Source organism: Arvicanthis niloticus, chromosome X, assembly GCF_011762505.2.
Source record: "Arvicanthis niloticus isolate mArvNil1 chromosome X, mArvNil1.pat.X, whole genome shotgun sequence".
In the NCBI taxonomy this organism is placed as follows: domain Eukaryota; kingdom Metazoa; phylum Chordata; class Mammalia; order Rodentia; family Muridae; genus Arvicanthis; species Arvicanthis niloticus.
This window is the reverse complement of record NC_047679.1, coordinates 640,549-663,868: the sequence shown is the minus strand read 5'-3', so window position 1 is coordinate 663,868 and position 23,320 is coordinate 640,549. Positions and strand designations below refer to the sequence as shown.

The following is a 23,320-nucleotide window of genomic DNA, read 5'->3' as shown; positions in this document are numbered from 1 at the left end:
GAAACAAACACAAAAAAGAAATTAACATTTTCATAACTAGAGTCTATAAATTTCAACTCAATACCAATCAGCGGAGATTAGAACATTGACTGGGACAGCATCCCTCCAGGAACTTTAAGGGAACCTATTCTTGTTTTGTCTAACTTCTGGTGGCCACTGGCTGTCCTGGGCCTGTGAGCACATAACCATAATTTTTGTCTCTGTAGTCACATTTCTCCTCTTCCATGTATACCATCTAGTTCTGCCCTTTTCCCGTGATTTGTATTTAGGACCCAGCTCGATAATTCAGCATAATTTCTCCATCTCAAAATGCTTCATGCAATCACAATGGAACACCCTTTTTTGTCATATGAGGACAATTGATCTAGGGATTAAGATATGGATCTCTATTGGGGGCTGTGTTACCTCAGTGAGAAAAGAATGTGTATTTCAACATGGGGGAACAGAACCAAGAAATCTCCAAAATTAAGTTGCACAATTTTTAGCACTATGCAAAAACAACAGAAGAGGGAGCTCTGACATTTGAAAATCTACCCTGAACCCCATCTTCTTCAGAAAGTTCAGGAACATTAATTTAATATAAAGAAGAGTAAAACAAATGTACAGGGGATATCCCATGCAGTTATAAGAATGGGAGAGTAAGGGAAAAGATGCCATTGTTAGAGACAATGAACACATGCCAGAGATACTAGCTTACAACAGAGCAAACTTGTAGCCAGCTATTTGGAACAAGCTAATTAACATTATGAAAGTTAGTCAAGACAATGAAAGAAAAACTTAAGAACTATCAGAAAAAAACTGTAAAATAAAGGTAGGTTGCCGGGCAGTGGTGGCGCATGCCTTTAACCCCAGCACTTGGGAGGCAGAGGCAGGCGGATTTCTGAGTTCGAGGCCAGCCTGGTCTACAGAGTGAGTTCCAGGACAGCCAGGGCTACACAGAGAAACCCTGTCTCAAAAAACAAAACAAAACAAAAACAATGGTAGGTTTAAGGAACTATTTGGAAATGAAAGGAAAAAAAGCATTCAGAAGAGTAGACTAAACTTGAAATGACACAAAGCAAATAAGCACAATATGTGGTTGATGGCTTAAGAGAAACTGGAGGCAGCACTTGGTAGGCTGAGTTAGGGGGATTGCATGTTCAAGGCCAACCTAGGGAATGTAATAAAACTCAAAAAGAGAACTAGAAAGGTAATAGGAAAAGTATGTTTATTTTTTTTTATTCTGTGTTTCTAGACATGGTATTACTACAGAGCCTGGGCTGTCCTGGAACTTACCTTGTAGAGCAGGCTGGCCTCAAACTTGAAGGTCTGCCTGCTTCTGTCTCCCTAGTGCTGGGATTAAAGACATCACTGCCCTACTTAGTGGTTAAGGATATTGGCGGCTTTGTCAGAGGACTGTGGTTCAATTCTCAGCACCCACATGGCAGCTCACAACTGTTGGTAACTCAGTTCCAGGTGATCTGACACACTTACACCAATGCACACAAAATAAAAAAAATTAAAAAAATAACCAGGTTATTACCAAGTTGGTAATGTAGGTCAGTGGTAAAGTGCTTACCTGGTATGAGTGAGGCCCTGGGTTCTCTCTCTCTCTCTCTCTCTCTCTCTCTCTCTCTCTCTCTCTCTCTTTCTCCAGGGGCCTAGCCAGAGTGGTAGTCCAGAACATAGAAAGCAGAGGCAGAGTTCAAGGCTACATGGGTTTGAGATCAACATAGGCTACATAGTATTAATAATCAAGAATATTAAAAAAGTCATTATAACCCCATTTCACAAGTTCAAAAGAGATTTTGAAAGACCGAATAGAAAAAATTGCAATGAGTTGGATGATATTAACAGTATATTTAATTTTACAGATGCAAAACTTAGGGAATTTGAACATAGTAGCAGAAACTGTCCAAGCTGGAGTGCAGAAGGTAAAAGAACAAAAACGGAACAGAATTTCGAGCTGTGGGATAAGTCCAAGTCTGTGTTTTGGGGAGGGAGAGTGTCTTAGTTAGGGTTTTACTGCTGTGAACAGACACCATGACCAAGGCAACCCTTATAAGGACAACATTTAATTGGGGCTGGCTTACAGGTTCAGAGGTTCAGTTCATTATCATCAAGGAGGGAACATGGCAGCATCCAGGCAGGCATGGTGGCAGGCAGAATTCTACAGCTTCATCTGAAGGCTGCTAGCAGAAGACTGGCTTCCAGGCAGCTAGGATCAGGGTCTTAAAGCCCACACCCACAGTGACACACTTCCTTCAATAAGGCCACACTCACTCCAACAAGGCCATACTTCCAAATAGTGCCATTCCCTGGGCCAAACATAGTCAAACCACCACAGAGAGGTTTGTTGGAGGGGTGTATGGGACATAAGGAAATATTTGAGATAACATGAACCTGAGAACTATCCACAGTGAACAGCAAGAAGTTCTATTCTCATCAGTTGTTACAATTTAGACCATCATTAAGTTTGACGGTAACCCTTAGTACCAGAATAAACTGGAATCACAGGCTATATTAGGAAAGGAAATGTGAACCAAGAGATTTATACCAAGCGAAACTACCTTTCAGCTGTAAAGGACTTGCACAAACTGTTCTCAACATTCAAGAGCTCAAGATCTGTTGTTTTTTGTAAGTCTTTGAGGGATCTGTTAAAAGACCAGGACATCTGGATTGATGATAGGCACTGAATCAAGAGCTAAGGCGATACCAGCTAAAAAGACTTGTGGTAATGCCTCTGGTACAGTAGCTACTATGTAGCTGTAAAAAAAAAAACTGTTGGAAGATAATGAGGTGAACATAGTAGCATTTTCAACTAGTCTCAGTAACTGTATCAATGGCATTAGTATTGTTATCTGGGTTGCCTAGAAGGTTAAGAGCAGGCTTGAGACTGATATCCCATGAAAGGCCTGTTCAGAAGGTTGACCCTTGGCCAGCATCTGGAGACACTAATTTGAAGTGCTTCTGGTCCTTTCTCAACTAATCAGAGTGGCTCACTGCCTCAGTCATGTTGACTACGTGGGCTTATGCTCTTCATCTTCTTTCTTCCTGGAGTTCTGTGTCCTCTGTGAAGGTGACAGTACAAGAAAGCCTGCACATGGATTTCTCCAGACTCCCCCACATAATCCAGGCGGGCCTCAAAGTTCTCTCTTCTGCCTCTGATGCCTCAGTACTAAGATTTCAGGTGTGAGCTACCAAGCCTAGCTGCCTGGGCCTATTGTTTTGGTAATTTAATTCTAATTCACATTCTTTAGCTGTTAGAAACCTTAGTAGTAAGTACTAATATGCACTGAGTTCTACAACTCCTTGTAGTGAACAATTCACTAAATGAGGGGGTGATTTGGAATCTGAAATATGGCAACAGAGTTACCTGCAGGAAAAGAAAGAATGAAAGGTGGGAGATAAAAAAAATTCCTGGTGACTAAATGGCTGTGCAGTTACTTATAAATCAGCAACATATTAATTTATTTTTAAAAATAAATTTTCCCAGCCTGGTCTACAGAGTGAGTTCCAGGACAGCCAGGACTACACAGAGAAACCCTGTCTCGAAAAACCAGAAAAAATTTTCATTTATTTTAAATTAGAAAATATTCATTTATTTTATGGGTATGATGGTTTTGCCTGCATGTATGTGAACCTGGTGCCTGCAGAGACCAGAAGAACGCATTGCATCTGTTGGAACTGAAGTTATATATGGTTGTGAACCACCATGTGGATATTGGGAACTGAACCCAGGTTCTCTGCAAGAGTAGCAAGTGTACTTGCTCCTCTTAACTGCTGAGCTAGCTATTTCTCCAGCCCCCTAAACTGTTCTTAATCTCTCTTACAAACATAAAGTTACCAAAGATTTTTTTTCTTCTCAAATAAAAAAAAAAGTCTTACTATTTTGCCCAGGTTGGCCCAAATTCTTGGGTTAAAAGCTCCTTCTCCCTCAGCCTCCTGAGTAGCTGGTACTACTGGCACCATCACACCCAGCTCTTGTTTATGGAATATGAAATGATAAATCCAAGAACAGACAGTGGCCTGCTGGATCCCTTGTGCATTTTTGTCCTTGCTGGCTCAAAAGGGGAGAAAATACAACTCAAATGATAACTTTGGGTTGAAGTGTATCTTAGGGTTTTATTGCTGTGAAGAGACATCATGACCATGGTAACTCTTATAAAGGAAAACATTTAATTGGGACTGGCTTACAGTGCCAATGTTTGGTCCATTGTCATCATGGTGAGAAGCTGGGCAGCCTGCAGGCAGACATGGTGCTGGAGAGGGAGCTGAGAGTTCTGCATCTGGATCAACAGGCAGCAGGAAGAGACAGTGAAACTCTAAAGCTTCTGAAACTCTAAATTCCCGCCAAAACAGTGACACATTTTCTCCAACAAGACTACACCTACTCCAACAAGCTCATACGTCCCAATAGTGCCACTCTATGAGGCTACAGGGGCTCAACATTTCAGTGTCTCTTCTATGTGAGAGGAGAGAGACCCTAATGCCCCTCCTGAAAGAGTTTCCAGTGAGCTAACAACAACAGAAGTGTGTTTGTAGCTGCTCTTATTGCAGTAATTGGTGGAGAAGGTGGGCTTTGGAAGAATCAGAAATATTTAAGCGGGGGGTGGGGTGGGGTGTGGCAGTACACACCTTCAGTTCCAGTGCTCTGGAGGAAGAGCAGGGAGATGTCTGTGGGGTTTAAATCAGGGTTGTCTACATAGAAAGTTCCATGCCAGCAAAAGTTGCATGCAGCTGGGAAGGGGGGAATCCCCTGAGAGTGTTACAGACAGCAGGAACTGATTCAGGTGAGGTAAGAATGAAACTCGTGGCTGGGCAGTGGTGGCGCACGCCTTTAACCCCAGCACTTGGGAGGCAGAGGCAGGCGGATTTCTGAGTTCGAGGCCAGCCTGGTCTACAGAGTGAGTTCCAGGACAGTCAAGGCTATACAGAGAAACACTGTCTCGAAAAACAAAACAAAAAAACAAAACAAAGAAGAAGAAGAAGAAGAAGAAGAAGAAGAAGAAGAAGAAGAAGAAGAAGAAGAATGAAACTTGATTCAGCTTGACTTTAGTTAGCTAATGCTAGGTCAAAACATCTGGAGTCTGACAGCAAGTGGCTTGTCTTTACATGTTTAAACACAGTAAAACTTTGGGGAAAAGTTTCTACATGACAATTATCACAACAAAACTTTAGGCATGAAACTCCCTTGTATAATAGGACATCTCTTTTATCAGAGCACTTATGACCTTTACCATAAAGATGGGTTCTATTGGCAGAGAGAAACAGTGCTCAGGAGTCTGGACCTAGGGAGGGAGGCTTTATAATAAACACAACAGCAAATTCTCTTGCAAGTGCATAGAACCTCTTTCATGAGGATGGGTCCTATTGACTGAGAAACACGCTCAGTGTTTTCTATTTTCAGGATTCTATGAGGGCTGGCTTTACAGAATTGCACAGATTACCAAGTATTAACCCACCCATTCACAGCCTTCTGGATGGAAAATAGGTGTCAATTTCTTCTGTTGAAGAAAAAGGCCTGGGTATTTAACAATTCTGGTTTTTCTAGTGCTTTTCTGAGAGCTCTTGCCCTCTACAGCTGCATAGTGAGACTATGTGTCAAAAACCAAATAAACTTTTAGAGTTTGCATTACTTGCTGTATGGTGGTGCAAGCCTCTAATCCCAGCACTTGGGAGGCAGAGACAGGTAGATCTCTGTGAGTTTTGAGTCTAGCCTGGTCTACAGAGTGAGTTCTAGGGCAGCCAGGGCTACAAGTGAGACCCTTTCTCAACAACAAGCAAGCAAGCAAACAAAAGTTTGCATTCCTCTCTTCTCCAGTTGGAAGGAACACAGCAAAACCAAGTTTCTCTACTAGAGCAAGGCTTGGGATAACCAGAGGTTTAAAGGGTTAAAATGAAAAACAGAGAGAGAGAGAGAGAGAGAGAGAGAGAGAGAGAGAGAGAGAGAGAGAGAGAGAGAGAGAGAGAGAGAGGGAGGCCAGGTATAATGGTAAGCATCTGTATCCTTGTAGTCAGGCATGAGGCCTACAAGTCTGAGGCGCCTCTAAATTACTTAATGATTTCCAGGCCGCCTCGGCAATTCAGCAAGAGCCGGGGCAAAGAAAACTGTTAAAATGAAACAAAGAACAAAACCAAGCTAAGCAGGTGCATTTGCAACATAGCAGCCTCTGCTTGCACTTAGCTTAGATTTCAAGGTTGCTAAACCGTCAGACTTGTAAGCGTTAAGGTTTTGAGGAGCAAAGAGGAGAATCTTTTAAAACACTTTGTATCTTGTGTTACTGGATGTACAATACGAATCGATGTAAAATGTTATATGCTTCACTTTATGGAATACTGGCTCATTCTGATAAAGCTGGTGAGAAAAACAAAACAAACAAACAACAAAAACAGTGCTCATGGCTGTTCAGAGGGTTCCCTTGTTTTTTCGCTGTCTATTGGAGGATTGCAATTTGAACTGAGAATTGGAAACACAACAAACCTCCATTAGTAATGATTTCCGTGTATTGTTGCCTCATGCAAAAGAGAAACAAAGGGAAAAGAGTAGAAGTGGCCACATCACAATTAACCATTAAAATCTTCAAAGAAGTTTTGTAATGTGTTCTTGTTGCCTTGAAATGTCTGGTCTCAGTGGCTGAAGGCTTTACAGACTCACAGGAGTGTTTTGAGTGGGTCTGTTTGGACTTTACGACTGACAAGATCAACAGGACTTTTAGGAAAACCTGGTCTGTTATTTGTGCCCCAAACATAGCTGTCTGGCTCTCCTTATGTGTCTGCTTTGCTGCCATGGGAATTAAGCTGCTGCATTTTTAAAGTCTTGGATTGACAGATCAAAGCTCCTGGCCTTGACTCAGCTGAAACCGGATAGTGTGTTCTGTGCTGTTTCTGCCCCTGTGCAGCAGGACAGAGATGAAAGGTCATCTCAACAACAGCACTCAGCCTGACACAGACTCTGTGGGGCCATAGATGACAAAAATATGGATGCCGATGGAACTGTCTGGGTCACAGACAAATGCTGACAGGAAAGGGCATGTTCCCAGGACACCATCTGAAATTGCAGTGCTGAATGATTCTAGAATCTGCTAAAAGATAAATAGCATTCCTAACCTGTGATACCTCCCTTTGGGGAGGACACACCACAAGGAATGCGATCCCTGTACTCATTCCCCACATATCAGACTTGGGATCCCTCTTGGAGATGTCTCTTAGCTGTTGACTTGTATTTCATTTGTAGATTAGTTACATTTCACACTAAGAGACTGAGCCTCTCCTCTACTGGGATGCACACTTTCCTAAGGTATGATTATCCATAGCAAGGGGCTGTATTGCCCATTTATTTATTTATTTATTTAGTCTTCTCCATGGGCAAATGATTGGGACAAAATGAATGGGAAGTTAAAGAAACCTGTTGTAAAACAATCTAGGACTCTTCCTGAGCAATTCTTGAATATTAATATGTCTTTCCTATTAAATTGCATAAAGGTGTTTTCCAGTAAAAGTTAAATGATTAGGAAATTTGAAGTTAGAATTACAGAGAAACTGACTGCTTTTGTAACAATGGACTGAAGTGGGAAATCCTGGGAGGCTCAGCAGAGGAGAGAGCCAATGCTAAGCTTTATTTTTTCCAGATCTCCTCCTTCTCCTCCTTTTTCTTCCTCTTCTTCCTCCTTGAATTTTTCCCTTCTTTCTGTAGAAGAATGCCCACCTGATGCCTTGTTTCCAACCTGCTGTTGAGGACTCTATACTAAATACCGCTGACAAGCCTCCCATCACTCATGGTCGGCAGCACAGAGATGAGACAGGAGGGATGCTTACACCTACTCTTAGCACACAATTCATGATGCCACCTACAAGCATGGGAAGGTGGGACCAATATGATGGATAAGACAAACTGATGGAACCTGCCTATCCTCAGACAGTTCCTCTGAAGCCAATAATTAAGCTGAATTATATGAACTGAAATGGGTGGCAGGCTCCTCTGGAAACTAATAGTCCATAATACTTAACCAGTGTGTTTTATGTACCCTTTAGAATTCTGCTTGCATGTGCACATGCCTATGCTGGTCTTGCCTTGGCACTGGATGCTTTGGCCAGGAAAAAAAAAAGAAAAGAAAGAAAAAGAAAAAAAGAAATTTAAGAAGAAAGCCACTGGCCGGGCAGTGGTGGCGCACGCCCTTAACCCCAGCACTTGGGAGGCAGAGGCAGGCGGATTTCTGAGTTCGAGGCCAGCCTGGTCTACAGAGTGAGTTCCAGGACAACCAGGGCTACACAGAGAAACCCTGTCTCGAAAAACAAACAAACAAACAAACAAACAAACAAAAAAAAAAAAAAAAAGAAAGAAAGAAAGCCATTGGCTTTCTAAGGCAGAGTTTTGTGGCTAATGACATATGCTTTAAGTGGTTAACTCTAGGTTCCCTGGAGGTTATAAGTTGTTTAAAATATAAGCTTAGGGTCACAAGGAAAGAGACCTTCATTCCAACTGAAGTGCAAACTTTATTCTTGTTCAAGAGGATGGGCTTAGGAAAGTGGACATTGAGGCTGAAATACTCTTGCTCTATGTTCTCTCTCAGGTGGTGGTTGTGTCTTTCACCCATTGGCTGGGGTCTGATCTCACAGTCTTGCTCATTTGGCTAGTCTGAAAAGAATTGGCACCCAGGAAATGAAGGAATGAGAAATGGGTCATTGCTACAAGAAGAAAAAGGTCACTTGACAGACCATTAACTTCATAGAATAGTGAAGTGGGCTTTTGTGTAAACAAAGGTTTTACTAAGGGTGGGGGGGTGAGGGCTCAAAATGTTTGTATAAAAGTGTGGTGGTGGGAGATAAAAAGATTTTAATTCCTTTTCCCAAACACAAGTTGTTGTGGTTTTTGTTTTGTTTTTAGTATTGGATAGAAAAGACTCATATTTGGTATTTCTTTCAAGGTGAAGTCAATACTATAGTATAGCCTCATCCTGTTGCTGGGCTCCTACTAATAACTGTGCTATAAAGATACCTTGGTCACCTACTTGGACACAAAACACATTCTTGTAGTTCCAGCTTCTAGGGAGGCTGAGGCGAGAGGCGCTCTTCTGGATTTCACAGTCAACACAGACTGCACAGGCTGATGTGCATGTCAAAAATGCCTTCTCCATCAGCCAAGGGACAGACTGGTTTTCCTGGCAGTGCAATCCTTTGGAAGGGTGGCATTTAGTGTCCTCAAGAAATGTTCCCTGTGTTTCTTTTCTGCTAAGGATGGCACACTGTGTTTAAACTACACAAATGGTAGGTTATATTGGTCATGTGTTTATGGTTTGATCACCTAGAATTTTAGTAAACACAAAACAAAGGGAGAAAACTCTTTGCTCCAAATCTCTGATGAGCTTCTCTGGGCATGCGGCATGTATTGCTGAAATGTTATTGCTAGTAGTGAGATTTCCCAAGAGGGAGCTTGTACACAGCACCCTTCAGACTCTATCTTGGGAGTTTCCAACACAGAGAGATAAACTATAGAGATATTTCAATCTTACTATCCTCTGCATCATTGAACACACACACACACACACACACACACACACACACAAACACACTGGTGTGGAATAAATGAATTACAGATAAAAATTTATAATTAAAAAAAAAGTAGTGCAGGTAAGGACAGTTGCTACCGAGTCAGATGACTTGAGTAGAAGAGAAATAATTCTGGCAAGCTGTCTCCTAACTTCCACAAATTTGTTATGGTATGTGTGTATGTGCACAGGCACATAGAATATAACACAAATAAAGAAATGTTCTGAAATACATTTTTGCTTTTTCCCTTATTGTAGATAATAGTTACCATCAATGGCCTATTGTTGTACACTTAGCTTTCTTTACTGTGCCCATTTTAAAAGACATTGCCCAATGTTTCCCTTAGAGAAGAAAAACTGGAATTGAAACTGTCATCACTTTTACCCAGAATTACATTGGCGTTTTTAGTATTTTATTGTGACACAAATCTGCCATTGTTTTGAGTAGAGTTTGTATACTGCATTGTTTTAGCATAGTGGTCTGTGTTGAATGTGCCCAAAGTATGTTTTCCAGTTAAATTTTAAAACATTTAAACATGTTTTGTGACAAGATTCACCCAAAGTAAAATGTGTCACCTTAACCATTTCCTGTGTGTTCGCCATGTTTAAGTATTGTGTTTTCATTTTTGCTAACCTCAAATCCTATGTCCATTAAATAACAACTACCCATTCTGTCCTTGCTCCATCTCCTGGCAATCACTACTCTGATTTCTGTCTTTTAAAAATTTATTACTTTGGGGACTAATATTTGTGGAGCTACATAGTATTTGTCTTTCTGTGACTGGATTGTTTCACCTACATAATTGCTTAATGATTCATCACAGTAAAAATATATTCTCTTAGGAGGCAGAGGCAGGCAGATTTCTGAGTTTGAGGCCAGCCTGGTCTACGGAGTGAGTTCCAGGACAGCCAGGGCTACACAGAGAGACCCTGTCTCGAACACACACACACACACACACACACACACACACACGCACGCACGCACGCACGCACGCACGCATGTACGCACGTATGTATGTATGTATATTCATTCTCAGGTGCTATAGAGGTAGCTTAGTTAATAGAGTGCTTGCCTAGCTTATACAAAGTCCCTAGCACCAGATAAATCTAGCATAGTGGCACACAGATGTCATCTCAGAGCTCAGGGTGGGGAGGCAAGAGAATTGAGAACTTCAGTGTTATTCACTGCTACATAATGAAATTGAGGCCAGCCTCAATGATCATGAGATCATGTCTCAAAAAAAATTAAAAAATCATTTTAATTGGAAACATTTAAATATACAAAAGAAGACAGTTTGATAAATTCCTATGAACTAGTCTTTATTTTAACCATTATCATCAATTTGGTATTTTGTTTAAGATTCTGTGAATTATTCTTATTAAGGTGTTTCCCCAACATTTTACTATGCAAAGTGTCCAACACACACAGATGTTTAATATCCCTACCACCTAGATTCTACAATTCATATTTTGTCATATTTATTTTATCTGTGCAGCCTTGGCTTACACCTGTTCATCCTTCCATCCCTCTTTCCACCACTCCATGTAGCCCTTGAAGTAGTATTAAGAAAAATCACAGATGTTATTTCAGTGATAAACAGTTTACCTTATAACGTATGTATAAAATAATGTTTAAAAACATGATCATGCCTAAATAAAGCCAACGATTCCTTGATATCATCTTATATCCAGTATATGTTTAATGCTTGGGCAGTTCATACTGAGTGACATTTGATTTCCAGATATCTTGGACTTTTTGTATGATCCCTGGGCCAGATTCTCAGCAAGAGCTTACAAGATCTTCCTAGCATCTCCAGTTTAGGCCATGGACAATACCAGAATTGGGGCTCCTAGAAACAGTATCATCCAGAGAACTCAGTATGAACTCAGCTGATGGCAACTGTCCCAAAAGCTTCCTGAACCCAGAGAAATATAGTGACAGGAGTTGACAAGCAGTGACCGGAAACCCGGGGACAGGAATTTATCCTCAGAGAAAAGGCAGGTAATAATGGCAGGAAACTGAGATTCTTTTGCTGAGAGTGACCACTTGATGCTCTTGTAAGGGATTTGGTTTTGGTTTCCAGCACCCACATCAGGTAGCTCAAAACTGCTTGTAATTCCAGGGAATCCCACACCCTCTTCTGGCCTCTGTAGATGCTGCACACATGTGACACACACAGACAAGGATATATACATATATAAGAAAATTTTCATGTAAAACAGGGACCAGAGAGATGACATAGCAATTAAGAGCATTGATTGCTCTTTCAGAGTACCTGGGTTCGATTTTCCAACATCCAAAGAGTGGCTAATAACTGGCTGAAACTCCACTCCAGGGAATCCTAAGCCTTCTCTTGACTTTTGTGAGCACCAGACATGCACATGGTACACAGAAATCCATGCAGGCAAAACCCCCTAACACATAAAAATAAATATTTAAAAAATAAAAATTTAAGGCCTGTCATGGTTGGGCCTTTAATCCCAGCACTCAGGAGGCAGAGGCAGGCAGGTCTGAGTTCAAGGCCAGCCTGGTGTACAAAGCAAGTTCCAGGACAGCTTGTTCTACACAAAGAAACCTTGTCTAAAATATATATATATTTAATTTTACAATTAAATTTAGAAAGTAACCTATTAAGAATTTTAAAATGGGGCTGGAGAGATGGCTTAGTGGTTAGGAGCACTGACTGCTATTCCAGCGGTCCTGAGTTCAAGTCCCAGCAACCACATGGTGGCTCACAACCATCTGTAATGGGATCTGATGCCTTCTTCTGGTGTGTCTGAAGAGAGTGACAGTGTACTCATATGCATACAATAAATAAACAATTCTTAAAAAAAAAAAAAGAATTTTAAAATGGTTAAAAAAGCAATGAAATACCAAAAAAAAAAAAAAAAAAAAAAAAAAAGCCCCCCCAAAACCCTGACTCACCTGCATTCAGGTTCTGTGACTTTGTTGATTCTTGATGTTTCATATAAATATAATCATACAATATGTGATTTTTCCTGTCTGGCTCATTCTTTTACTTAGCACGATGTTTTGGAAGCATATATCTGCATTTAATTCCCTTTATGTATGGAAACTTGACATTTCATTTATCCAGTCCTCTTTTGATGGACATCCATTTGGGCCATTTCCACCTTGTGGCTGTGGCGAATCACAATAGATTTTGTTTGTTTTGAGACAGGGTCTCACTATGTAGCCCTGGCTGTCCTAGAACTCACTATGTAGACCAGGCTGGCCTCAAACTCACAGACACTCACCTGCCTTTGCCTCCGGAGCACTGATAATTAAAGGCATGCACCAGCACATCCTGCGTTGAGGAGATGTTTTTGAAAAATAAATTCTTGTTGGGGTTTGAGAGATGACTCAGCAGTTAAGAGTACTGGCTGCTTGTCCTGAGGACTCAGGCTCTATTATCCTCCATGTTTCGGCTCATAACAGTCTACAATTTCAGTCTCAGGGAATCCAGTGCCCTCTTCTGGCCTCTGCAGGCCTTGTTGTGAGGTCCGCTTAAATCCAACATAACTCAAACACCAGATCAATACAGAGGACAAAAATTTATTGTAATCAAGCCCCTACTGATTGATTGAGGCCACAGAACAGAGTCAGGAGCTGAATTGATACCCTGAGGGGACATTGTACAGCATATTTAAAAGAAAAAAAAAACCATAATGGTGGGGAGTAGGGTGCACTGTGGCATTGTCCAGTCATATTTTGACATAAGAGGGTTAAGCAAAGGAGTTTACATCAGGATAGGTGTAGGTTCCTGGGCTTGGGAACATGGACTTGTTTGACTCTGCCAGCAAGATGGAAAAGTTGTCATTGAGATGTCTAGACTCAGACAATCGTTTCCTTACAACAGAAGCTGTTCAACTAGTGGGAAGTCCTTGGGGCCCGGGACTTTGAATTTAGTTTCTCCTTATGACTAAATGGAGTCTGAAAATGAAATGGTAATATTTAGAATAAGTTTCTTTTGCTTGTTCCCAGGAGCACCAAGCAAGCACATGGTACCCATACATATATTCAGGTAAAAGACACACATTAAATAAAAAAAAAAAATAAGTTTTTAAGATACTCATTGGGCTGGAGAGATGGTTCAGCAGCTAAGAATGGACATTGCAGCTGAGCATGGTGGCACATACATAGAATTCTAGAGGCAGGCAGATCTTTGAATTCGAGGCCAGCCTGGTCTATACAGCAAGTTCCATAACAGCAGGAGATACACAGTGAGAACCTGTCTCAAAACAAAATCGAAAAACAATAACAAAAAACACCCCCCCCCAGATTTCACCCCATAGTTGGTTGAATTGTGGATATGAAACCCATAGATGGGGAGGACCATATTAAAAATGATGGAGAAACAGAGTGGGAGGATACAACCATGATCAGAAGCTAGATTTCTCCACTTAAATATGTGGGTCTCTCTCTCTCTCTCTCTTTTTTTTTTTTTTTTTTTTTTTTTTTTTGTTTTTCGAGACAGGGTTTCTCTGTGTAGCCCTGGCTGTCCTGGAACTCACTCTGTAGACCAGGCTAGCCTCGAACTCAGAAATCCGCCTGCCTCTGCCTCCCAAGTGCTGGGGTTAAAGGCGTGCGCCACCACCGCCCGGCTAAATATGTGGGTCTCAAGTTGCCATTTCTACCTTAGCTTTGACAATTGAAGAACTGTCATGTAGTCTTGGTTCTGAAGTACATATTTCCCATTCTAATGCCTTCTGAGATTCTGGTGAAGAGGTGAAGTGAGAGGGAAATTCTTCCAGATACCAGGGCAATGTGGTTGGGTGTCAGGGCAGTCTACAGCATATAGCAAAAATAGCTGCCATAGATAGTTTTAGGAAGTAGGGGAAATGACAGATGTCATTTCCTGGTCCCCTTGATGCCCTCCAGCATAAGTCTTATTTGTGCCCTGCAGCTTGGTACAAGAACAGGAAGTAATGTAGACGGGTCTACCCCCTCCCTTCAGTGCCTGAGTCACTTCCAGATCCTGACTCATCCCTCCATTGAGTCAAGTCATGGTGACAAGTTGGAAGAGAGAGGCCATGCCAGGTGCAGAGAACAAAAGGGGTCAGCACTTTCCTAAGTAGAAGAGGGACAGGAATGAGTCAGGGTGGTTCCACTTCTCATCTCCACTCCTCCAGCATCTTGCTGCCAGGTCCTCTCTAACCCCAGGCCAGCCAGGCGTGTGGGGTGGGAAGAAGGACAAGTTCATTCGGCAGCTTTGACAGACATAGACCTCAGCCCAGCTGCAACCAGGCATGTGTATCAAGAGTACAAGAGATAGGCCACTCTTTCCATCATTCCATCAACCTTTCAGTCAAAAGGAGCAAGACAGAATGCTCGTCCACATTTGGATGAAAGATGCCAAGGCTTCCTCTCACATGATGTTGTCTGCTGAGGTTTTCCTTCTGGACCTTTGTGGGGTGGGGGGCGGTTCAAAAGCAGATTTCTTCCCTGGTCCTGTACCCTCGCCCACATAGAGTCAAGTGATCAAGTAGAAGGGACTAGCTTAGGAAACTCCTGGAAGTGATTGGTGCTTATTTGGTTGGGGAGGAGGTGATACACATGCACATGTGTGTGATATGTACTCTCAGTGTAGCCCAGATTGTCCCTAGGAAATCATCCTCCTGAGTAGTGTCCCCATTCTTGCCACGGTGCCATTTTAGTGTCTATTTTTTTTTTTAACAATGATGTATTGAACACTAAATTGTGCCTAGCACATATCAACTGGGTCTTTTTAAGTTCCATTTATCACACTGAAAGCCTCGATGCACGGGTGCTCTGAAGCTCCCTAGTAGGAAACACAGACTCCTCTGAGTACCATCCTCCAGGGGAGGGATACTTGGGAGTGGCAAACTGCCTTGTTTGTCTGATACATTTGTGTGTGTGTGTGTGTGTGTGTGTGTGTGTGTGTGTGGTTTCTAGGAAGCTTTAAACTGGAGCCTAAATGTCTGTGCTTCTAGTGCCAGATGTGGATATATTTCCTCAATTTATTAGATTGAGAAATTCTTAGCTTTTTTTTCAGCAGAGAAATATTAATAGGAGATCAGGAGGCTTAGGATTTTCAGATTTGGTATAGGGGCTAAGAGGTGGGCGTTGTTAGTCAAAAGATGGAATACCTGGGTAAGAAGCAGAAAGGAAACAGATGTGTCGCCCTGACAGCTGAGGTTTAATTGGGGAACCCTCATGTTTTTCCTCAAGCCCTGCTCCTATAGCAACCAAGATGCAGCTTGCATCTCTTCATTTGTAAACAAAGGGAGGCTCATATTTCATTTGAATATGACTTTATCCATAGCCTACCAATTTCAAAAACATGGAAAAGTACTTCGACATCTACAAAATATTTTCTTTTTTGTAGTTTGAAGGGTTTTTTTTTTTTTTTTTTTTTGTCTTCCCTTTTCATTATTATTTGATTTTTGAGACAGGGTCTCTGTAGCCCAGGTCAGCCCAGAACTCACTAAATAGCCTAGGCTGGCCAGAAATTTGTGATCTCCCTGCCTTAGTCTCCCCTGTTACAGGATTAGATTTAAATGTAATCTTTCTGTGTTGCTACAATGTGTCAGTAATATTTTTAACGGTTTCATAACATTTTAGAAAAACCATCTACGGGTTTCCATAATTTCTTAGTCCACACTTTTGCATACGATATTTGAATTCAAATATTTCCTCTTACAAATAATACAAGTACCTTTAAACATATCTTTCAATTAATATCTATATTAATTAATATCTACCTCTATTTATTAATGGGAATGGAGAAGAGGATGGAGAAGATACTAAGAGGTGGGAAATGGAACAGATGGTTAGTCCACGTAGCAAACCTAGATCCTGATGGTGGCGCTTAGGCAGGCAGAATTGTCGCCACCACTGCAACGCGAGGTAGGGAGGCAGCCCCTCCCTGGGACTGCGGACTGCCTGGCAACGCCCTTGCTGCTGCAGTTTGGCCTTGGTCTCAGGCGGTCTCTGGTGCCCCCTGGCGTTCATACTACAACCATCAGTTTCTGGTTTCTTCTCTCCGCCCCCCCCCCCGCCCCCTCTTCCATTTTGCATCTCCTGGGCTTTCTCCTGGCTGTTCCCTCCCATGCCTCCTTGAGCCCACCCCCACCCCCCTCGTATTAATTTCAGGGTCATCTCCCGCGGGCACTCTTGCGGAACTAGCTGGTGTCTCTAGGCCTAGAGAATGGGCAGACAGAAAAGCCCGGAATGGCTGGCCAGCAGGACCCAGGATACAAGCCCCTGTGGGTACTGCAGCAGTGGGAGTTAATCTGGACCTGTCGCCCGGAAACCTCCGGGCTGAAACCTCTGGAATGAAGCAGCACCTTCTGCTTTCTGGCTCTAAGAGGAGCTGCCAAAATAATAGAACGTTTTTTGGCGATTGTGGCGCTTGAAGGGTCATGTGCTCCATTCCCCTATCTGCAGGCAGAAAAATTGGGATGTGAGGGAGGTCCAGAACTCTCTGGGCTCAGGGATTTGCAGCTCCTGGATTCATGTCCCCATAAATGCCTAAATGGCATCTCAAGATGGCAAGACAGTGTATTCAAGAGCCAGCAGAGGGGGTCGTTGGTGCTAGGAAACAGCCTCCTCCCCAAGTCCTTTTCAACCAGATAATACCCGTCCCTATTCATCCATTTTGCATTCCCTTTCCTCTTTTTCTCAAGTCTAGCCCTGTTTAGTTCTGGGTTTTACTCCACACACACTGCCCCCAGTGCTGCGTAAATCCGGTAGGAAATCACTCCAAGTGGGAGACAATTAACATTCCGTCTCATCTAAAAGCATGCTTTGCAGTGCCTCTGCAAGCCTCTGTTTGCTTGGACCAGACTATCTCTGCTGCCACCCTGGGGCCAAAGATTGTATGACCTGACCCAAACCTCACAGCACCGGTTTCCAGGCAAAAGACATGACCCTCAGTAGACAAAAGTGAAGGTTGATTCTAGAAAACCCCAAGCTGTTGCTCTAGGGACCCTACCGATGTAAACAGTAGTGCCGGTTCAACTGTGCGGCTACCCAGAGAGAAGGGAACCTATGGATACTGAGGCTAGGAATTCCAGCCAAGACACTGATTCACTGGAACATTTTAGGTCTCAGGACTTGGATACTTGATTGGAGTTCACAAAGACCTGGAATCCACACATATTTTTCCCATTTCTAGCAACTGGGCTAGCTAGGTCATCTTCCTTTATTTGTCTACACAATCACATGTGTCGATTTCCTTGGCCACTGAGATGAAAAAGGGTATAAGAAGAGCTCTGGGGAGGAAGTGCATTCAAGTGCAGTTAGGGACCACAGAAGACCTGTTGTAAGGCTGGGTTAGAAAAGGGGTGCTACCTTTCTTGAACTTTATGTCTTCTCACAATTTTACTTGATACAGTGTTACTGGGGAAATTGGGACTCTCATTTGGATTCATAGTCTTCTTTTTTTTTTTTCTTTTGGTTTTTTTTTTTTTTTTTTTTTCGAGACAGGGTTTCTCTGTGTAGCCTTGGCTGTCCTGGAACTCACTCTGTAGACCAGGCTGGCCTCGAACTCAGAAATAAGCCTGCCTCTGCCTCCCAAGTGCTGGGATTAAAGGCGTGCGCCACCACTGCCCGGCCATAGTCTTCTTAATAAAAAGAATTTCAGCCAAGGTTACACAGAGAAACCCTGTCTTCAAAAAACAAAAAACAAACAAATAACAACAAAAAGAATTTTAAAGCAGACTGAGAATGAAGCTCAAGGACCATTTTATAGAGCTTAAAAGAAAAAACAATGCCGGGCGGTGGTGGCGCACGCCTTTAATCCCAGCACTTGGGAGGCAGAGGCAGGCGGATTTCTGAGTTCGAGGCCAGCCTGGTCTACAGAGTGAGTTCCAGGACAGCCAGGACTACACAGAGAAACCCTGTCTCGAACCCCCCCCCCCCAAAAAAAAAAAAAAAAAAAGAAAAAGAAAAAACAACAGAGCAGGTGAGCTGTAATCTTGCCAGCTGCCAAGTGAAGGGAGAGTCAGGGTCCAAGACAGATGGCGTGTTCAGTGATGAAAGTTGGCAGATAAAGAAGGGAAAAGCAAGTGAGAAAGCCCAAAGTGTTAGGAAAAGATGCTTAGGGTTTTGGCCAGTATCCAAAAAAAGAGAGAAAGGAAGAAATGGAAAAGTTATACTTGTTGTGTTAGGCAGACTTAGTAGTGCATAGTGGAAGTAACTATATTAGAGAAGGGGCTTCTGGGAAGCAGATTTACATTACCTCATTATGGGAATAATTGTTCCTCCCATCACTTTAGCATGATCTCAGGTTAATCGGTTTTCTTGAGGTGTGGTCTCCTGGCGAGGTGACTGACAGACTCAGGTAGGAGACAATAGTACATAATGTTCTAATGTTCGGAGCAAATAAAATAAAATAATCTTGTTTCTGCGTCCCAGGGTCAGACGTAGAACTCAGATTGCATTCCTTTGACTGGGGAAAAAAAATCTTTCCCTGAATGAGCAGCAGCAAAACCCTGGCACCTCCATCTTTTCATATGACATTTTAAGTCCTAAGGAAGGGCAATTATGAAGCTTCCCTTTCTAGTTACCAGGGAAACGGGAAGTGTGAGCAAAGCAGATCATAAGGGAGGGGTCCATCCTCAGTAGCCTCTAAGTGTAATTCTTGGAACATCCACCCATGTTAAAAATTGAGGCCCTTTGGCAGCTTTTAGGGACCTCTGCCATCAAGCATGACACAGTAATAATGCAGACCAGGAAGTTCATGACTGTCTGGTTCAGAGGAAACAACGAATGATTACTAAAGTCCATCATCCCAGGAAGGTAACAGTGCCAAAGATAGACATTTAGGAAAGGCTAGCTAAAATATGCAAAACCACACCAGATGTCGTCTTTGTATTGGGGTTCAGAGACAATTTTGGTGGTGGCAAGACAACTGGCCTTGGCATGATCTATGAGGCTTTGGATTATGCTGGGGGACAGCAAAGGCTGTCAGTGCTGGCGAACAGCAGAAAGAATAAGGATTTTGTGGTGCCCTTATCAGCTGTGAGGGTGCAAATTTCTTTCTTTCTTTCTTTCTTTCTTTCTTTCTTTCTTTCTTTCTTTCTTTCTTTCTTTTTTTTTTTTTTGAGACAGGGTTTCTCTGTATAGCCCTGGCTGTCCTGGAACTCACTCTGTAGACCAGGCTGGCCTTGAACTCAGAAATCTGTCTGCCTCTGCCTCCCAAGTGCTGGGGTTAAAGGCGTGTGACACCACTGCCCCACCCATGGGTGCAGATTTGTAAATGAACAAATAAACTCAAAATTTCCAAGTGAAAAACTAAAAAAGAAAAAAAAAAGAATTGAGGTCCTAAAATAACTTAGGAAATGGGCTGAAAGTGGGGCTTAGGAAGGTTTTGAGTCTCTGCTCTCCATGACTGTCAGGCCTTGGATGGGGAATCAAGGGGACCCAGACAGTAAGGATGCAGCAAAAGCCTCTGAGTCGGGGTTGATAAACTGCTGGAGGCCAGCCCCGGTGTCGGGGAAGATCTTTTGTCGGGAAGATCTTTCTTCTCATCGGTTCTCTTGAGGCAGTGGAGGGGGAAGAGTGTTGGTGGGGGGTAAGACTTTGTCATAGAAGATATTTAGGGTTACTGTATAATAAAACTTTACTTATCTAAGTTACTATGCTACTGTAGCTGACCTGCCTTCTGTGATCCTCTGAGGCCAGCAACTGCAGTTTCTGGCACTTAGCACCTCATCCTAAAAACAGTAAAGGATAAGTAAATAGCCTTTGTACTATCTCAGCAGGAACTGCTGAACTCTAACTTATGCCTGCTAGTCTAAGGTCGCAGGAAGAAAAGACACTTAAAGAAGTTATTATGGAGTTTATTACTAAGTGTAAAAAGTATCCTATGAAAGCTATCTAAGGGGAAAAGCGGAAAGGTCCTAAGTGGGGAAAAGGAAAAAATTCTAATAAGGGAAAAATTCTAAGGGAAAAAAATTCTAGGCAGGGGAAAAGGAAGGGAAGGGACAAAAGACAACGATTACTACTACTCTCTTTGTCTTTGTCTTCAGTACTTATGCATCTTTCAGAGTACTTGATCACATGTTACAAAGTTCATCACAAGTTCACACCAAAAAAAAATTATAAATTGAAATAGAAATTTACAACAGAGAATGTTTACATACATATCCATTAGGAGTAATTATCTGGCTAAACATCCATCACCAGTCACAGCTCCACAGGTTCAGTTTAAACTGAAGGTTTAAAACCATAACTAAGTTATTAGTGAAGTTTTGTATAGATAAACCCAGTCAATATTTTATCTTCTGTCCTAGCACCTAGAGTAAATCATTAGTTCCTTTTTAGTGACCTTTGATTAATTGTTTTACAACCTCTTGGAATGTTCTCTGAGTAGGAGAAAGTCTGCTTACTATCTAAAAGCAATTAACTGATGACGCTTGAGAGACTGGCAGAGTTCTCATTGCAGTTTTGAATATCAAAAAAGGACCTAATAGCAGTCCTACTATAAAAGAGCTTAATAATCATTGATATAATTTTAGGAATTCTTATAGGATCATCATTAAGACTTAAGAAGTCATCTATTTGTCTATATAGTATCACTACAAGACAATACATCTTCATGGATCTGCCGAGATCTGCTCCAAAGGGGTGTGCTATAGCTTAGTGATTGTTATATATGTTTAATAATAATAGTAAAAGCATATTAATAGCAGGAATCTTTCCTAAAAATTAATCCCTTACAGCCTAGCATAATAAGGACACACATGTCACAGATTATATAATAATCCAAGGCAGGCCTTTTGAGGATGATCACCTGCTAGTTATTAGCTTGTCCCATTATGGCTCCTGACAATAAACAAGAGGTGATGACATTAAGACAGCAGTTGAGTGTGCAAGGTCCCAAGACTAAAAGTGTTGCTCCTAATGCCACAGACCTCAGAAAAGTCAGAGATCCAATTCCAAAGCTCTTCACCAAAAAATTATGGGTGTCTAGACTAAAGGTTTAGTTATGTCATCAAGTACAGCTTCCAGGCAGCTATAAAATAGAAGAAATATAAGGAGAAAACAGACCAGAAATTAGAACCCTCCAAACACTTTTGGGGTACCTGGGACATAACCAAGGCCATTTCCACCATTTCCACCTTCCTCCTCTTCTTCTTCTTCTTCTTCTTCTTCTTCTTCTTCTTCTTCTTCTTCTTCTTCTTCTTCTTCTTCTTCTTCTTCTTCTTTTTTGGTTTTTCAAGACAGGGTTTCTCTGTGTAGCCCTGGCTGTTCTGGAACTCACTCTGTAGACCAGGCTGGCCTCGAACTCAGAAATCCGCCTGCCTCTGCCTCTCTATTTCCACCTTCTGACCAATGGCAGGGACAAGGATTCCCAGGATCCTGGCATAAAACTATTTGACCAGTCTCTAATCTCCTGGACTCATCAGTGTCAGCCTTCAGATCCCAAACTCCAAGTCCTCAACATGAACTGTCTGATTTTAATGATTTGGCTTGTATTTTATTCATCTGTATTTCAGGCAAACCAGTACTGATTCATGACACAGTCAAGTATAAAACATCATCTTACAAATCTTAAGGAAAAAAACAAATTTTAAAGAACAAAACAAGGTTTATAAGAAGCTCAATAGGTAATGCAGTTTGTCGCCAAGCATAACAACCTAAGTTCAATGCCCAGGATTCACCTGATGGAAGACGAGAACTGGCTCTCCAAAGTGATCTTTTGATCTTCCACATGCCTACTCCCAGTACATATAATAGATAAATGAATGTAAGTCAAAAAACATTTAAAAATAAAACAGTGGTTGTAGAGCCATCAAGGGTAGAGAAAATCAATGAAGCATGTCAGAACTTAAATCTTTCACTTGACAATTGGCCTTTTAGTAAGTCAAGCTTGCCAGTGACTTACTTAAGTCATTGACTCTCCCTCCCTTCCTCTCTCCCTCCCTCCCTCCTTCCCTTCCTTCCTTCCTTCTTTCCTTCCTTCCTTCCTTCCTTCCTTCCTTTTTCTCTTCATTTCTTTTAGGACTTTGGTTTGGTTTGGTTTGGAAGCCTAGTGTCTCCTTCTCACTATTATTCATCTCATTGTGCCCACTGTGTCAATTTGGTGGTTGGCACATAACTAGAGTATGGCCAAGTAGGTTGCAATAACCTCTCCTGCCACAGACAGGATGTCTCTGACACCTACAGATTGGTAGATCTCTTATGAGTTTGAGTGTCAAAGACACTATATATAGTATAGGCATTAATCTCAAGTGCAGGAAGTAATAATCTCAGAGATGTGTAATAAAGGGTTAATCATTTCTGTTCTTGGCCAATGGCAAGCTTGACTTACTAAATGGTCAATTATGGAGCACGAATGATGGCTCAGGGTTTAAGAGGACTGGCTGTTCTTCCAGAGGATCCAGGTTTGTTTCCATGGAATCAAAACACTTACGGGGCTCTGCAACCACTACTCAGTTCTTTAACATTTGTTTTATATTTGACTGCACTATGAAGAGTGAGCACCAGTCCTTCTAATGTACAGATGAAAAACAAAAACAAAAACAAAAAACAAAAACCAACTACCTTTAAAAATAATGCATTCTGAAAAAAAAAAAAAGAGTCAATTTCGTTGTAACAAGATACATAATTTCCTACAGCATAGTAATTACAGTCTTAGGTAATTGTCCCAGAAATGAAAACCCCCATTCACATTGAAAGGAATACCAGAATGATTACAGCAACTTTATTAATAACAATGAAAAAGTGTCTTCTCTAGTCATATAGAATGGGTGGTGCATCCTACTATGAAATGGCACTCAGTGGTAAAAAGGAACAGCCAGGCATAGTAGCACGCATCTGC

The 23,320-nt window shown here is 41.8% G+C and overlaps 1 protein-coding gene across 1 annotated transcript in view; it reads left to right on the top strand.

Moving 5' to 3' along the window:
• Positions 1–23,320, top strand: part of Araf (A-Raf proto-oncogene, serine/threonine kinase) — a 64,805-nt gene that overhangs the window by 7,746 nt on the left and 33,739 nt on the right. The window lies entirely within an intron of this gene.